The following is a 19,734-nucleotide window of genomic DNA, read 5'->3' on the forward strand; positions in this document are numbered from 1 at the left end:
CACGGGACGAAGTCTTCAATCTTGTATCTTCATAGTCTTGGAGTCCGGCGGACGATGATAGTCTGGCTGTCCGGACACCCCCTAGTCCAGGACTCCCTCACCCGCCTCGGAGGCCGCAGAATCAGCGGCGCTCGAGCCGCACACAGACACAACATTGAGCTGGGCTTGTGTCACCGGAACCTCGGACTCGTCTCCGGCCATGGGTTCCGGACTGCGTGCATCCGCGCCCAACGAACCTGATTGGGCGCCAGTCTTGGAGTTCAGCTCCGCAGACATCTTCCAGCACTCGCCTTTTGGCGACGTATAAAATTCATTGAAGTCCCTCTCCTTGTCCGGGGACTCTCGGCCGAACTATGTCCAGCTCGAATGGGAAGCGGACGACAGAGAACTTCGTTTCCCATCCACCACCCACTTCATCGCCACTGTCGAGGACTTAACCGACATGCTCGATTACGGCTCCGAGGACATCAACAGTATGGACGACGATGGCAGAGAGGAGCAGGCACAAAAGCCACCATCCTTAGGGCAGTGGACGGCTACATCCTCATACGATATATACATGGTGGACACACGTAAGGAGAAGGAAGCCGACGGCGATAACAGCATGCATGTCAAGGAACCTCCCAAGTGCCAGCATCAGAAGTGCCGACCTCGATCCGGCAAAAGGAAGAAAAGCAACATTGTCACGGACGACGATAATCCGAACCAAGTCGAGGACCCCGCAGACCCAGCGTTGGAGCAGGGCATGTGAGAGGACGGCAAGCACAGTCCAGAGATGCTGTCTGACTACAGTGATGCCGAAGATAGCAACTATCAACCTGTCTCTGAAGAGGAGATCAGCCTGGGCGACGACGAATTCGTCATCCCAGAAGAACCATTAGAACAAGAACGCCTCCACCAAAGGCTTATCGCCACTGCAAGGAGCCTGAAGAAGCAGAAGCGGTGGCTTAAAGACGCACAGGATACGCTCAATGACAGATGGAATGAAGTGTTAGACGCTGAGGAAAAATACGGTGGTAATCGCCTAACAAAGAGTTATCCTAAATGTAAGCTGCTGCCCGAATTCGACGACGAGGCTATCGCGTCTATACCACCGAAAAACAATACGGCCGACAGGCCAGACCGACCACCTTGTGGTCGAGACAGAGCGACTAGCAATGCTGTACACAAGCCCGCACCCCCTCCCCGCAAAGGAAGGAAGATTGCGGCCCAGGACCAGAAACATGATCTACGTGAGGACCTGGACAAAAAAGCTGGCAAAACTAGGTCCATCTATGGATCCAGGGAACGTGCTCCTACACGGGATCATGATTATCAAACAAAATATGCCGGCCATTTACCAGCTCGGAAACCAAGACTGAACATTACAACCGTCGGACCCAACCCACGACACAGCCAGATACAGGGGTGTTGCACACCCCCCGTGCTTCACCGATGAGGTGTTGGAACACGATTTTCGAGAAGGGTTCAAACCCATAAGCCTCGAAGGCATACGATGGAACGATGGACCCTATAGTTTGAATAGAAGACTTTATTCTTCACATCCACATGGCTCGCGGAGATGACCTCCACGCCATCAAATACTTACCCCTCAAGCTAAAAGGACCAGCTCGGCACTGGCTGAAAAGCCTCCCTGAAAACTCCATCGGAAGCTGGGAAGAACTTGAGGACGCTTTTCGGGCCAATTTCCAAGGGACCTATGTCCAACCCCCGGATGCAAACGATCTAAGTCACATAATCCAACAACCCGGAGAATTAGCCCGTAAGCTTTGGAACCAGTTTCTCACTAAGAAGAACCAAATCGTCGATTGTCCGGACGCCGAAGCCTTAGAGGCCTTCAAACACAGTGTCCGGGACGAATGGCTAGCCAGACACCTCGGCCAAGAAAAGCCAAGGACAATGGTCACCTTAACCACACTCATGACCCGCTTTTGCGCGGGCGAAGACAGCTGGTTAGCCCGTAGCAGCACTAATGATCCCGGCACATCTGATGCCAGGGATGGCAATGGAAAACCACGACGCAACAAAAACAAATGTCAGAACAATGAAGAAAGCCTAGAAAATACAGCGGTAAATGCCGGATTCAGGGGCTCCAGACCCGGTCAATGGAAGAAGCCATTTAAAGGCAACAAGGACAGTCCATCCAACCTAGATAAAATCCTAGACAGGCCCTGCCAGGTCCACGGCACTCCCGATAAACCAACTAATCATACCAACAGAGAATGTCGGGTCTTCAAGCAGGCCGGCAAACTCAACGCCGAACACAAAGGGAAGGGACCTCAGAGCGAAGACGAGGACAAACCTCGCCAGCCGAACACGGGGGGACAGAAGAAATTTCCACCGGAGATCAAAACAATAAACATGATCTATCTCACTCATATCCCAAAGAGGGAGCGTAAACGTGCACTCCGAGACATCTATGCCGTCGAGCCCGCCGCCCCCAAGTTCAACCCATGGTCGGCCTATCCGGTCACGTTTGATCGCAGGGATCATCCTCCTAGTATCCGTCATGGGGGTTCGGCTGCCCTAGTGCTCGACCCAATAATCGACGGATACCACCTCACTCGAGTCCTCATGGACGACAGTAGCAGTCTCAGTCTGATATATTAGGACACTGTTTGCAATATGGGAATAGACCCGTCAAGAATCAAGCCAAGCAGCACTACCTTTAAAGGAGTTACACCGGGTGTGGAAGCCTGCTGCACGGGCTCTCTAACATTGGATGTTGTATTCGGCTCCCCCGACAACTTTCGAAGCGAAGAACTAATCTTCGACATTGCTCCGTTCCGAAGTGGCTATCATGCACTACTCGGAAGAACGAACTTTTCCCGTTTTAATGCAGTCCCGCATTATGCTTATCTAAAACTCAAAATGCCTAGATCACGTGGCATCATCATGGTCAGTGGAAATACGGAGTGCTCTCTTCCTACAAAAGAATACATGGTGGCTCTAGCAGTTGAAGAACAAAATGGCCTATTCAAGCCGAGCAGCTCATCGGTCTTTAAGACCGCGGACACAGTTAAACGTGTCCGGTGCACACCTCAGTGTGGCAGCTCAGATAAACCTGTGCTCGATTAGCAGCTACACCCCCACCGACCGCCCCACAAGGAGATAGCACATGTGCCATGTATACATAAATATACAACCAAAATTCCTTGGGTGGCACCGGGGGCACACTGCACAACAAAAGTCCATAGTTTGGCTCGACCCTATTCGGACTCCAGAAGTTATATTTCACGGTTCATTAAAACGAACCAGCTTTACTTACGGCCACTCCAGATTCTTTTACCTGGTTTCTTCCTTTTTTACGGATGGCCATCATACTATACCCTTCAAGGACACTTCACAATGGAGACAAAGGCGCAGACGTGCAGCAGGGCCGCGCATTAAGGTTTCTTTTTTAGATTAAGACCCTATGTAAACCTTTTTTATCTCTTTTTATTTCATACTTTCTTGGCATGTAAAATGTCTAAGAAAGGTATCGGCATTATTTGTAAACATACGGCTCGCCGTACTAAAGTGGATGTTATAGAAGCATCTCGGTTTGTATTGTGTTTTGAGATTTATGCTCTCACCACCTGCACTTTTTCCCCACGTCGGATTGCCACACGTGCCTTGATACCAGGGTCTATCACCAGGGGATGAATTCAGACCAGTGTATATTGTAAAGTCCGAACACCTATAGGGAGTGTTCGGCATCGCGAGTTTGGCCTCATATGCATCATCTCCGAATCATTTCTTTGGTCAATAGTTGGGTTGCCCGGCTTTTGTGCTTACTACCTTATGTTCCGCTATATCGGCCAGGGTAGTAAAGGGAGAACTACTGTGATTGTGTCCCGGCTAGCCCAGATGAGCACCTCAGTAGAGAAAGCCAAAAACTGTCTGTCATGATGCGGCGAGAGCTGGTCAACCACACGATGACTCACTGGAATCTTTGCGATTCCCTCCGTATTGAACAAAGGACCGTTATTCTGGTCACATATGTAAATGCACCGTATGCGGATAACCGCGGACATACCAGGGGCTATATAGTAGCCCCACCGTCAAACTCCTATGGCTAAGTGAAAGTGTTAAAGCCCTATAGTCTGATTGCCTAGTTCGCCGCACTAACACCTCCTTAATGGACCAAGACGTTGGGTCAAGTGTGATCAAGTGCTTTTCCGAACACCCCCGTGTTATATGCGAGGGGGCTGAAGCTGACGACTACAAACTTTTAGATTATATATATAAATAAGAATGCCGCACAGGAGGCACCAAAACTTTTTGGGCAAAAAGTATAAAAACATAGCCTAAATATATCATAATATTGTTATTTTAATTTTGATACACTTTACTTAAACATAATATTTTTCGAGCACTGACCCTCTATCAAGCGGGCACCCTCCAGGACATCTTCAAAGTAATGTTCTGGCATGTTAAGGTCCTTGCCTTCGGGTGGACTCTCCGCGGCAATATCGGTGGCCTTCATCTTCGCCTAGTACATCTTGACACGGGCAAGGGCCATCCGTGCACCTTCTATGCACGATGGCCGCTTTACAGCGTCGATACGCGGCACCGCATTAACAAGTTGCCACACCAAACCGAAATAACTATTCGGAATGGGCTCAGTTGGCCACAGCCGGACTATGACGTCCTTCATGGCAGTACCGAACATGTTGTGGAGCTCGGCCTACTGGGCCATCTGTTCGTTCAACAGTGGACGCTTTGGCGTGTCAAATTGCAACCAAAATAGCTTTTCCGTCACATATCCTTCTTGCGTGTAGAAAAACTGATTCACATCGGCATCACTCTTCGGCAGGTCCATAAAGGCGTCTGGAGAACTCCACAGTTGATTAAGCGGCGCATACTTCGGATCGCCAAACTTAGTTTGCAATAAAAAGGGCTTACCAGCCGCGATCTCCCCAGCTTGCAGGATCTCCCCCCGAGCTGCTCTAGACTCAGACCGAGCTTCCTTCGCCTCTTGTAAGGCCTTGTCAAGATCGGCCGCTTTGCCTTTGTTATCTTTCTCCAGAATTTGGCATCGGCTAGTGGCATCATTCAGTTCAAGTGCCATAGAAGATATTCTCTCCTCGCACTGATGCCGAGCATTCTGCTCGGCCTTTAATTCAGTGGCTACCTTTTCGGCAGCCGAATTACTAATCCTGGCTTGCTCCTTGGCCCGGGCAAGTTCAGCCCGAAGGGTCTCAACTGCGGCGGCACTATCTGCAGTTATGCATATACAAATTTTCAGTATCACGCTCATTTCATAATACTAGCATGTACTGAGTGCCCCAAAGACATACCTTGCGCCTCGTCGAGCCGTTTGTTAATAAGCATGATGTCATCATCTGCTACATCAACTTTTTGCTACAGATGTGCTACCTCTGTAGCTTGGGCAGTTGCCACGAATGTAACAACCTGTGTTTCAATTAGTCCGATCATTTCCTGGGCATATATTTTTGATCCTATGATCGCCTCCCTTTTGATGACAACCAGAGTCTCAGGGGCTACTATCTAGACACAGGTGCAATATGCATGTATAATATAATCGAAATTACACTACGTACCTCGAAGCCTCTTAGTAGGCTCGTAAAGGCTTCATTCAATCCGCTTTTCGCGGACCGAACTCTTTCAGCCACTATACCCATCAAGGTATGATGTTCCTCTGAGACGGAGGCATGTTGCAATATGTCCATCAAAGTATCCGGTGCCTCCGGATCCGGAACAGCTTGCGTCGCCCCTCCGACATTGGATAGTCCAGGACTTTTATTGTTCCCTGTGGGGGCCACACCCTGGACCCTGGGCGGCCGAAGTATTACCTTCGGCCCCGGTCTTCACTGCCCCTTGCGCCACTCGTTCATCGGGAAAGATCCTCCGGACGACACCTCGGCGTCGTCTGCCTTATCGGGCAGGGAGATCTGTGGAGGCATCTCGCTCTCCATCATCTCCGGAAGAAGATCCCCTGAAGTGGAGGACTGTTGAGGAGGGCTGTGTGGCAGACTGCAAACATGTATTTAAAATGTTACCCTTACAGCCAGGAAAGAATGGGATATGTTTAAAACACCCTGGTTCACCTACAATTCGGCTAGGGGTCTATCTTTGCGGAGTGACTGCTTGTCAGATCATCCCCTGACTAGGATATCTTCCCCCGCTTAGAAGCTTCTCTCTTCAAGTCTTCGGAGGTGGCCCGCTTCTTCCAATGAGGAGAAGGGACGTCAGCTTTCCCTTCCCTTCCACTTTTTGAAGTGGAAGTTGTGATCTCCCTGGACAAATTGCCTGGTGTGCCTCCAGAATGAAGGTCGCCCTTGGCCTCTTCGCTCTCCTCCTTATCTTTCCCCGCAGGCACTTGATATGCTGCCGGAGCTAGCATCCTTGTTAATACCGGATCAACATAGTCTTCGGGAAGTGGAGCCGAACATCTGATTCCCTCCGCTTTCTTTAGCCAGCCCTGGCCAAGTAGAGTTTTATGAATACATTGTTATGGGTAATCTAACTAAACTATGTTCGGGAGTCAAGTACTTACCGGAGTATCTGGATGATTGCAGTCAAGACCGAGGTCTTCTGTTGTATCTGGCCACTGTTTTCGTGCACCGAAGAATAAATTCCACATCCCTCTGAGCATTGTGCCGGAGAAGTGCTGAAGGGTCCGTGGACCTTCCGGATTGAACTCCCACATGCGGAGAGGACGCTGCTGGCACGGAAGGATCCAGCAGACTAGCATTACTTGGATGATATTGGTGAGGCCAGTGCCCTTTTTAATGAGGCTCCGAATGCGACTTTGCAACGTTAGCACTTCATCAGTAGATCCCCAGTCCAGCCCTTTGTTAATCCACGAGGCAAGTTGTAAAGGAGGGCCAGACCAAAACGCAGGTGTAGCTGCCCACCTTTTACCACGGGGTTCGGTAATGTAAAACAACTCCCGTTGCCATAAGTCAGAAGATTCTGTGAAGGAGCCCTTTGGCCAAGGAGAAGTGGTAAGTTTGCTTATTGAAGCGCCTCCGCACTTTGCTTCTTTCCCGTCGATCACCTTCTGTGTCACGTTGAAGGTCTTAAGCCATAAGCCGAAGTGTGGAGAAATACGAAGGAAGGCCTCGCATGTGATGATAAATGCCGAGATGTGGAGGGTGGAGTCTGGAGCTAGATCGTGAAAATCCAGCCCATAATAAAACATGAGCCCTCAGACGAAGGGATTAATAGCAAACCCAAGCCCCCGGAGGAAGTGAGAGATAAACACGACCCTCTCATTGGATCTGGGAGTAGGAATAACCTGCCCTTGAGTAGGAAGCCTGTGCAGGATTTCCGCAGTCGAATATCTTGCCTCCCTGAGCTTCGAAATATCCTCCTCTGTGACAGAAGAGGCCATCCACTCGCCTTGAAGGTTGGGTCCAGACATGGCTAGAAGCTCGAAGCGACTGGATTGACCCCTGGGTGTTGGAACTCGAGTTGGGAGGTGGAGGAAAGAACTAGCATGGAAGAAGAAGGACATGCCTTAACCCCTTTATAAAGGCGACACATATCAAGCATCTCCTCCGCGGCCTTAAAACATGCCTATTCCCAAGGAAACATGCCAACAGAACAGTTGGGTTACCCATGCCTGTGCCGATGAAAATCCCGCAATAAGGGGACACGATCTCTGCTTTTATAACACGTGCCAATAAAAAACCGCCTCTTGAGACGTGGAGTGGCAGGCTAGAAAACGATTCAAAATAATGGCTGGGTGATGAAGTAATTCCGTGCTACCAAAATTGTCAGCGGATTGGACTCATGAAATATTATACTCTCTACGTTTGTGCATGGAACTTGTTTTGCAGAGCTGGACACGATTCTTGTGTTCGAAATCTATGTTGGAGTATTCGGAGAAGGAACCGCCTTGCAATGCCGAAGACAATCTGCATGCCGGACTCATCGTCATTGAAGCCTGGTTCAGGGGCTACTGAGGGAGTCCTGGATTAAGGGGTCCTCGGACAGCCGGACTATATACTGTGGCTGGACTGTTGGACTATGAAGATACAAGATAGAAGACTTCCTCCCGTGTTCGGATGGGACTCTCCTTGGAGTGGAGGGCAAGCTTACCGATTCAGATATGTAGATTCCTTTCTCTGTAACTGACTTTGTACAACCCTAGCCCCCCCGATGTCTATATAAACCGGAGGGTTTAGACTTCTAGGGTTTAGCCACAGCAATCACAACCTCATAGGCTAGACTTCTAGGGTTTAGCCGTTACGATCTCGTGGTAGATCAACTCTTGTAATACTCATATTCATCAAGATCAATCAAGCAGGAAGTAGGGTATTACCTCCATAGAGAGGGCCCAAACCTGGGTAAACATTGTGCCCCCCGCCTCCTGTTACCGTTAGCCTTAGACGCACAGTTCGGGACCCACTACGTGAGATCCACCGGTTTTGATACCAACAACGTGCTCCTAGGGGGATAGATAGGTAGGAAAAGACCATCGCTCGTCCCTGAGCGCCACTCATAAGGAAGACAATCAATAAATAAATGATGCTCCAACTTCATCACATAACAGTTCACCATACGTGCATGCTACGGGAATCACAAACTTTAACACAAGTATCTCTCAGATTCACAACTACTCTACTAGCATGACTCTAACATCACCATCTACATATCTCAAAACAATCATAAAGAATCAAACTTCTCATAGTATTCAATGCACTTTATATGAAAGTTTTTATTATACCCATCTTAGATGCCCATCATATTAGGACTAATTTTATAACCAAAGCAAATTACCATGCTGTTTTAAAAGACTCTCAAAATAATACAAGTGAGGAATGAGAGTTCATCAATTTCTATAAAATGAAACCACCACCGTGCTCTAAAAAGCTATAAGTGAAGTACTAGAGCAATATTGTCTAGCTCAAAAGATATAAGTGAAGCACATGGAGTATTCTAATAAATCATGATGCGTGTCTCTTCAAAAAGGTGTGTACATCAAGGATGATTGTGGTAAACTAAAAATCAAAGACCCAAATCATAAAAGACACTCCAAGCAAAACACATATCATGTGGTGAATAAAAATATAGCCTCAAGTAAAGTTAACGATAGACGGAGACGAAAGAGGGGATGCCTTCCGGGGCATCCCCAAGCTTAGGCTTTTGGTTGTCCTTGAATTTTACCTTGGGGTGTCTTGGGCATCCCCAAGCTTAGTCTCTTGCCAGTCCTTATTCCAAAGTCCATCAAATCCTTACCCAAAACTTGAAAAATTCACAACACAAAACTTCAACAGAAAATCTCATGAGCTTCGCTAGTATAAGAAAAATAAATCACCACTTTAAGGTACTATTGTGAACTCATTATTTATTTATATTAGTGTAAAACCTACTGTATTCCAACTTCTCTATGGTTCATACCCCCCGATACTACTCATAGATTCATCAAAATAAGCAAACAACACGCGAAAAACAGAATCTATCAAAAACAGAACGGTTTGTAGTAATCTGTAACTTCAGAATACTTCTGTAACTCCAAAAATTCTGAATAAATTGGTGGACGTGAGTAATTTGTCTATTAATCTTATGCAAAAAGAATCAACCTAAAAGTACTCTTCTGTAAATAATGACACCTATTCTCGTGAGTGCAAAAGTTTTTTGTTTTTTACAGTAAGATCGCATTGACTTCACACAAGTCTTCCCAAAGGTTCTACTTGGCACAAACACTAATTAAAACTTAAAATGACATCTAACCAGAGGCTAGATTAATTACTTATTACTAAACAGGAGCAAAAAGTAAATAATAAAAATAAAATTGGGTTGCCTCCCAACTAGCGCTATCGTTGAATGCCCCTAGCTAGCATAAAAACACGAATAGATCTAGGTATTGCCATCTTTGGTATGCAATACATAAGTGGCTCTCATAATAGATTCATAAGGAAATTTAATTTTCTTCTAGGAAAGTATTCCATGTCCTTCCTTAATGGAAATTGGAATCTAATGTTTCCTTCTTTCATATCAATAATTGCACCAATCGTTCTAAGGAAAGGTATACCAAGAATAATAGGACATGTAGGATTGCAATCTATATCAAGAACAATGAAATCTATGGGCACATAATTCATATTTGCAACAATAAGAACATCATTTATCCTTCCCATAGGTTTCTTACTGGTGGAATCCACAAGATGCAAATTTAAAGAACAATCATCAAATTCACGGAAACCTAGCACATCACACAAAGTTTTTGGAATCGTAGAAACACTAGCACCCAAATCACACAAAGCATAGCATTCATAATATTTAATCTTAATCTTGATAGTAGGTTCCCACTCATCATAAAGTTTTCTAGGGATAGAAACTTCTAGTTCAAGTTTTTCTTTAAAAGATTGCATCATAACATCAACGATATGTTTACTAAAAGCTTTGTTTTGATTATAAGCATGAGGAGAATTTAACACGGATTGCAACAAGGAAATACAATCTATTAAAGAAAAAATATCATAATTAAATTCCTTGAAATCCAAAATAGTGGGTTCATTGCTACCTAAAGTTTTGACCTCTTCAATCCCACTTTTATCAATTTTTGCATCTAGATCTAAAAACTCCGAATCATTGTGATGCCTTTTAACTAGAGTTGACTCATCTCCAATCCCATCTTTATCAAGATTCATATTGGAAAACAAAGATTTAATCGGAGTCACATCAATCACTTTTATATCTTCATCATTATTATCATGGAAACTAGAAGAACACGCTTTTACAAACCAATCTTTTTAGCACGCATCTTAGCGGTTCTTTCTTTGAACTCATCAATGGAAATTCTCATGGACTTGAGAGACTCATTGATATCATGCTTAGGTGGAATAGATCTAAGTTTCAAATAATCAACATTAAGAGAAATTCTATCCACGTTCCTAGCCAATTCATCAATCTTAAGCAATTTTTCTTCAATCAAAGTAGTGAATTTTTTTGCGAACTCATAAATTCTTTAACACTATTCTCGAAATCAGAGGGCATCTTATGAAAATTTCCATAAGAGTTGTTGTAGGAATTATCATTATTATTAGAGAAATTACTAGGAAATGGCCTAGGATTAAAATTGCCTCTATACGCGTTGTTACCAAAATTGTTCCTACCAACAAAATTCACATCCATAGATTCATTATTATTCTCAATTAAAGTGGACAAATGCATATTATTAGGATCAGAAGAAACACTTATATTCGAAAATAATTACATAAGTTCATCCATCTTTCCACTCAAAACATTAATCTCTTCAATCACATGAACTTTTTTACTAGTGGATCTTTCGGTGTGCCATTGAGAATAATTAACCATAATATTTTCTAGGAGCTTAGTAGCCTGTCCTAAATTGATTTCCATAAAAGTGTCTCCCACGGCTAAATCTAAAAGATTTCTAGAAGCAAAATTCAATCCGGCATAAATTTTTTGTATAATCATCCACAAATTCAAACCATGTGTAGGGCAATTACGTATCATTAATTTCATCCTCTCCCAAGATTGTGCAACATGCTCATGATCAAGTTGCTTAAAATTCATAATGTCATTCCTAAGGGAGATGATCTTAGCGGGAGGAAAATACTTAGAGATAAAAGCATCTTTGCACTTATTCCATGAATCAATACTATTTTTAGGCAAATATGAGAACCAAGTTTTAGCACGATCTCTAAGCGAAAACGAAATTAACTTCAATTTAACAATATCATTATCCACATCTTTCTTCTTTTGCATATCACACAAATCAACGAAATTGTTTAGATGGGATGCGGCGTCTTCACTAGGAAGGCAAGAGAATTGATCTTTCATAGCAAGATTTAACAAAGCGGCATTAATTTCACAAGATTTGGTATTGGTAGTAGGAGCAACTGGAGTGCTAATAAAATCATTTTTGTTTGTATTGGAGAAGTCACACAATTTAGTATTATCTTAAGCCATCGTGACAAGCAATCAATCCAACACACAAGCACACAAGAAGCAAGCGAAAAGAGACGAACGGAAGAGGGGTGAAGAAAAGGCAAAGGTTTTCAAAAATTGTTTTAGAAGTGGGGGAGAGGAAAACGAGAGGTGAATGGCAAATAATATAATGCAAGGGAGAAGAGTTTATGATGGGTACTTGGTATGGCTTGACTTGGCGTAGATCTCCCCAGCAATGGCGCGACAAATCCTTCTTGCTACCTCTTGAGCTTGCGTTGTTTTTCCCTTGAAGAGGAAAGGGTGATGCAGCAAAGTAGCGTAAATAGTTCCCTCAGTTTTGAGAACCAAGGTATCAATCCAGTAGGATACGACGCACAAGTCACTGAATACCTGCACAAAAAATCAAGAACTTGCAACCAACGCGATAAAGGGGTTGTCAATCCCTTCATGGTTACTCACAAAATTGAGATCTAATAGAGATAGATAAACGGTAAAGTAAATATTTTTGGTATTTTTGGTTGTATAGATTGGAAAGTAAAGATTGCAAAATAATAGATTGGAAACTAGCAAGATGTAAACGAGATTTAATAATAGCAAAAAGAGACCCGGGGGCCATAGGTTTGACTAGTGGCTTCTCTCCAGATAGCATATAATATGGTGGGTGAACAAATTATTGCCGAGCAATTGATAGAAGAGCGCATAATTATGATGACATCTAAGGCAATGATCATGAACATAGGCATCACGTCCGCGTCAAGTAGACCGACTCCTGCTTGCATCTACTACTATTACTCCACACATCAACCGCTATCCAGCATGCATCTAGAGTATTAAGTTCATAAAGAACGGAGTGGCGCATTAATGAAAACCCCATCTTTTTATCCTCGATGGCAACAATACAATACGCGCCTTGCTGCCCCTACTATCACTGGGAAAGGACACCGCAAGATTGAACCCAAAGCTAAGCACTTCTCCTATTACAAGAAGGATCAATCTAGTAGGCCAAACTAAACAGTTACAAAGATATCAAATCATGCATATAAGAATTTAGAGAAGAACCAAATAATATCCATAGATAATCTTGACCATAAATCCACAATTCATGGGATCTCGGCAAACACACCGCAAAAGAATATTACATCGAATAGATCTCCAAGAACATCGAGGAGAACTTGGTATTGAGAATCAAAGAGAGAGAAGAACCCATCTAGCTAATAACTATGGACCCGAAGGTCTTTCGTAAACTACTCATGCTTCATCGGAGAGGTAACGGTGTTGATGTAGAGGCCCTCCGTGATCAAATTCCCCTCCGGCAGATCGCCGGAAAAGGCCCCAAGATGGGATCTCACGGCTACAGAAGGTTGCAGCGGTGGAGAAGTGGTTTCGTGGCTCCCCTGATGTTTTTAGGGTATAAGAGTATATATAGGCGAAGGAACTAGGTCAAAGAGCCACGAGGGGCCCGCAAGGGTGGGAGCGCACCCTCCTGCCTCGTGGCTTCCTCGTTGCGTCTCCGACTTCATCTCCAAGTCTTCTGGTTAGCTTTCGGTCAATGAAAGATCACCGCGAAGGTTTCATTCCGTTTGGACTCCGTTTGGTATTCCTTTTCTGCAAAACTCCAAAATAGGCAAAAAAAAATAGAAACTGGCACTAGACCCTCGGATAATAGGTTAGTCCCAAAATTAATATAAAAGAGCATATTAAAGCCCTTTAAACATCCAAAATAGATAATATAATAGCATGGAACAATAAAAAATTATAGATACATTGGAGACGTATCACATCTCTAAGAATCCCGATTGGTGATATAGTATCTCTATTAGCAAGTTTAATAGTAACATCTATGTCTTCTATTTCAGCAGGTGCTATTTCATCTTTAATTTCTTGATATAAGGAGAAAGGAATAGCACTCACACTAGCAACTAGGTCACATAACCCATGATAACAATGATCTCCTAGCTTAACTGAGACAACATGCATGCCAACAATTGGTCTATGTTTATCTTTTCCTTCAGGTTTGGCAGTTCTAGAAGCTTCATCACAGAAGTAAATAACATGCCCACCAATATTATCAACTAAGAGATCTTTGACCATAGTAACACTAGGTTCAACTTTGATTTGTTCAAATGATTTGGGTGTTCTAACATAACTTTTTTTAACCACAGTTGAAGCTTTAGCATGTTCCTTGATCGTAATAGGAAAAGGTGGTTTTTCAATATAAGTAGTGGGAACAACTCGATCAACGTTGTAAATGATAGTTTCTTCTTTAGCTTTTACCGGTTTTTTAGTTTCTTCTTTAATTGGTGGGTGATATTTAAACCACTTCTCCTTAGGGAGATCAACATGAGTAGCAAAAGATTCATGAAAGGAAGCTACTATCTCAGAGTCAAGTCCATATTTAGTGCTAAACTTCCGAAAAGCATTAGTATTCATGAAAGATTTAACACAATCAAACTTAGGTTCAATACCTGACTCTTTACCTTCTCGAGTTCCCAATCTTCAGAGTTGCATTTAATTCTTTCTAAAAGATCCCACCGGAATTCAATAGTCTTCTTAATAAAAGAACCAGTACAACAAGTATCGAGCATGGATTGATCATTATGAGAAAGTCGAGCATAAAAATTCTGAATAATAATTTCTCTCGAGAGCTCATGATTGGGGCATGAATATACCATTGACTTAAGCCTCCCCCAAGCTAGAGCAATACTTTCTCCTTCATGAGGCCAAAAATTATATATATAATTCCGATCATGATGAACTAGATGCATAGGATAAAATTTCTGATGAAATTCCAATTTCAAACAGTTCCGGTTCCAAGATCCGATATCATCGCATAGCCTATACCATGTCAATGCTTTTCCCTTCAAAGATAAAGGGAGAACCTTCTTCTTAGCTTCATCTCCGGGAAACCTGCAAGCTTAAATAGTCCACAAATTTCATCCACATATATCAAATGCATATCAGGATGTTCGGTTCCATCTCCTACATAAGGATTAGCTAGCAGTTGTTCTAACATACTCGGTATTTTTAGTAGGTGCAGTAGGTTGAGGGGTAACTAATTGTGGTTCCGGTCGAGGTGATGATACCCTCAGCAAACCCCTCAAAGGATTGTTTTCCATAGTAGCAAGTGACAATAAATTTCAGCATGTAGCAATAATGTTCCCTTACCAGTTTCCACTTACCAAGAGCGCTTCACTCCCGGCAACAGTGCCAGAAAATTGCCTTGATGACCCACAAGTGTATGGGGTCAATTTAGCCCTTTTCGATAAGTAAGAGTGTCAAACCCAACGAGGCGCAGAAGGAAATGACAAGTGGTTTTCAGCAAGGTAATGTCTGCAAGTGCTAAAATTGCGAGTTGTGGAGTAGTTTGATAGCAGGATAATTTGTAATGAGCAAGTAACAATAGTAGTAACAAAAGTGCAACATGGTAGCCCAATTCTTTTGAGGCAAAGGACATGCCAAAATGGTTTCTTATGATAAGCAAAGTGTTCTTGATGGTACACAGGAATTTCATCTAGTCACTTTCATCATGTTGGCTTAATTCGTGTTCGGTACTTTAATAATTTGATATGTGGGTGGACCGGTGCTTAGGTGCTGTTCTTACTTGAAACAGCCTCCTACTTATGATTAACCATCTCGCAAGCATCCACAACTACGAGATAAGTATTAAGAATAAATTCTAACCATATCATTCAACTGTTCGATCCAATCGGCCCCTTACAGAATAGCGCATAAACTGGGGTTTAAGCTTCTGTAACTCTCGCAACCCACCATCTAATAACTACTCCACAATGCATTCCGTTAGGCCCAAATATGGTGAACTGTCATGTAGTCGATGTCACATGACACCACTAAGAGAATGGTAACATATATACCATCAAAATATCGAACACATATCAAGTTCACATGATTACTTGCAACATGATTTCTCCTGTGACCTCAAGAACGAAAGTGACTACTTACAAATGATAAACATGCTCAAGATCAAAGGGGTATTAAATAGCATAATGGATCTGGACATATAATCTTCCACTAAATAATAATCACTACAAGATGTAATCAACACTACTAGTCACCCACAAGCACCAATCTATAGTTTGGCACAAAGATTGAACACAAGAGATGAACTAGGGTTCGAGAGGAGTTGGTGCTGTGAAGATGTTTATGAAGATAGCCCTCCCCAAGATGGGAGAGTTGTTGGTGATGATGATGACGATGATTTCCCCCTCCGGGAAGGAAGTTCCCCGGCAGAATCACTTCGCCGGAGGGAAAAAGTACTCCTGCCAAGTTCCGCCTCGAGGCGGCGGAACTTCGTCACAAATGTCCTCTCCTTATTTTTTCTAGGTCAAAATGACTTATATACCAGAAGATGGGCATCGGAGGTGGGACAAGGAGGGCAACACCCACCAAGGCGCGCCTGGGCCTCCTAACGCACCCAGGTGGATTGTGCCCACCTGGTGGCCCTCCTCTGGTACTTTTGCTCCAATATTTATTAAATATTCCATAAAAAAATCCTCGAGGAGTTTCAGCTCATTTGGAGTTGTGCAAAATAGGTAGCTTGACGTAGCTTTTTTAGGTCCAGATTTCCTGCTGGCAGAATTCTCCCCCTTGGTGCATACCTTGCATATTATGAGAGAAAAGGCGGGTGGGTTAAAATTCGAATCCCGACCCATGTCGGTGCTTGGAGCTTGAAAAATCTCCGAAGTGACCGGTTTGGATCCGGGGAGATCGAACTGTCCCCCCGATCCAGTATCCGAGCCAGAGTTTGGGGGACTTGAAGTCCCGCCTAATGGTAGAGTATCTGGTTTGAGAGGTTCAGAGATCCGGACGTATTTGGTTCTCAACATAGGAGGAGAAGTGTCCTCGGCTTGTTCCTCGATGGCCGCAACCAGGTGGCTGATCAGCGAGCGATGAATCTTCCTATGATCAGGCTTAAGCCCGATGCGACCTGAATCTGTTGAAATCCACAGGGCGGCGATGCGATCTAGTAGCTCGTTTAAGGACGAGACGCCTGCCGAATCCATCTTTTCGGAGTACTTGAGACCCATGCGAGGACAGTGTTCGGAGGCCATAGGGGGTGTTGTAGACTTAACGGTCGTACGAGCGCCTATGATGAAACCGCCGAACTGGAGGATCTGTCCAGAAGCCAGGCTCCTTCCAAATGTAATGTTGTCGTTGATGACTAGGCGAGCCATAGATCGCTTTTTCGGGACTACACAACAGAGCTCTCAATAAAAGCACCAATGTCGGTGTCAAAACCGGCAGATCTCGGGTAGGAGGCCCAAGATGTTTGTCTAAGGATTGATGATAACAATGGCCAAAGGGACACAATGTTTACCCAGGTTTGGGCCCTCTTAAAGGATGTAAAACCTACTTCCCGCTTGATTGTATTCGATGAGTATAGGGGTTACAAGAGTTGATCTACCTTGAGATCGTAATGGCTAAATCCTAGCTTGTCTAGCCTATGAGTATTATCAGGATAGCCCCTATGGACTAATCCCTCCGGTTTATATACACTAGAGGGATCTAGGGTTTGTACAAATTTGGTTTCACAAGGGGAAGAAAGAATACATCCGGACTCTAACCTTGCTGTCCTCGCATACAAGATCCATTCTCGAACACGAAATGATGGTCCTTAGCTTTATCCTCATGACCCATCCAGTCCGGCCCACATCCTAGAGCCAGACACCTGAGGACCCCCGAAACCATGACTCCCTCATTCGGCGGGTCACATGGGATTACCTGGCGGAGTAGCAAGTTGCAAATAGGCAGGATAACTCATGATTCGGTGTCCACGCCTGGTTAAGAGGGTATGAAATCTAAACCCAGTGGGTTGGAAGCCCCCAAGTGACCTTCTGAACAAATAATAAAGACTCAGATACAAAGAAATGAAATGGCAGAGGCCCTGAATTATCACGGATGCCAGCTTTATTATATTGATCATAAAATATATACACTAACAAATGTATGTACAACGACGAGAGCCGGTGGCTCAGGTGTAATAAGGCCGAAGATGAGCAATATTCTAGGGTCGGCGAGTCTCCTCCTCCGACTTGCGTGAATCCTTGTGTTGTCGTATATCAATGACGTAACATGAACCGTTATTCAGTTTCTTGCTGACCACAAAGGGTCCTTCCCAAGGTGGGGATAATTTATGCATAATTGTTTGATCTTGGATCAGCCGGAGCACCATGTCGCCTTCTTGAAACATCCGGGTCTTAATTCTGCCACTATGATAGCGACGCAAGTCTTGTTGTCATATCGTCGAACGAGCCACCACAAGGTCACACTACTCATCCAAAGCATTGAGGGCGTCTTGACGTGTTATCTCATTAACAACTTCAACATAAGCCACCACACGTGGCGAGTCATGACGGATATCAGTTGGAAGAACCGCCTCTGGCCCATAGACCATGAAGAAAGGCGTATAACTTGTTGACCTGTTGGGGGTGGTATTTATGCTCTAGAGTACTGAAGGTAACTCCTCAACCCAACAACCCAGTGTTCGCTGCAAACAAACCATAAGCAGGGGCTTTATGCCTCTCAAAATTTCTTGGTTATCCCTCTCAGCTTGTCCATTACACTATGGATGAGCCACGGAAGAAACATCCAGACGAATATGCCCTTGTTGATAGAACTCCTTCGTAGCACCTTTAGAAAAATTGGTGCCATTATCAGTGATGATACTATGAGGGAAACCAAAGCGGAAGATCAGTTTTTTAGCAAACTGGACTGCAGTTGCCGCATCACACTTGCTGACCGGCTCTGCTTCAATCCACTTGGTAAATTTGTCAACCGCAGGTGGGTTTTCTTATCTTTAGACCTCTTGAAAGGCCCTACCATATCAAGCCCCGAGACTGCAAACGACCAGGTAATTGGAATCATCCTCAATTCTTGAGCCGGCACATGAGCCCGTCGAGAAAACTTCTGACAACCATCACATTTACTGACGATATCCTCTGCATCAGCATGAGCCATCAACCAATAAAACCCATGATGAAAGGCTTTGGCCACCAGAGATTTTGAGCCGACGCGATAACCACAATCACCTTCATGAATCTCATGCAAGATCTCACAGCCCTCTTTGGGAGAAACACAACGGTGGAAGACACCTGTTACGCTGGATTGCTGTAACTCGCCATTAATAATAGTTATAGACTTAGACCACCGGGTTATGTGCCTTGCTAAAGTCTCATCCTTAGGTAACTCGCCCCGGGTCATATAAGTCAGGTAAGGTAGAGTCCAATCTGGAGTAGCATGGAGAGCCGCCACCAATTCTGTCCGCGGGTCAGGAATAGACAAATCCCCCTCAGATGGTAATCTGATCGAGGGATTGTGTAAGAGATCAAGAAACACATTGGGAGGAACTAGCTTACATTGAGAACCAAGCAAGCTTAAAGCATCAGCCGCCTCATTCTTCCTTCGGTCAAGGTGCTCGACCTGATAATTGATAACCCACAAGTATAGGGGATCACAATAGTTTTTGAGGGTAGAGTATTCAACCCAAATTTATTGATTCGACACAAGGGGAGCCAAAGAATATTCTCAAGTATTAGCAGCTAAGTTTTCAATTCAACCACACCTGGAAACTTAGTATCTGCAGCAAAGTGTTTAGTAGCAAAGTAATATGATAGTGGTGGTAACGGTAACAAAAGTAAAGATAGCAAAAAGTAATGTTTTGGTATTTTGTAGTGATTGTAACAGTAGCAACGGAAAAGTAAATAAGCGAGAACTAGTATATGGAAAACTCGTAGGCACCGCATTAGTGATGGATAATTATGCCGGATGCGGTTCATCATGTAACAGTCATAACATAGGGTGACACAGAACTAGCTCCAATTCATCAATGTAATGTAGGCATGTATT

Source organism: Triticum aestivum, chromosome 3B (assembly GCF_018294505.1).
Source record: "Triticum aestivum cultivar Chinese Spring chromosome 3B, IWGSC CS RefSeq v2.1, whole genome shotgun sequence".
Taxonomy (NCBI): domain Eukaryota; kingdom Viridiplantae; phylum Streptophyta; class Magnoliopsida; order Poales; family Poaceae; genus Triticum; species Triticum aestivum.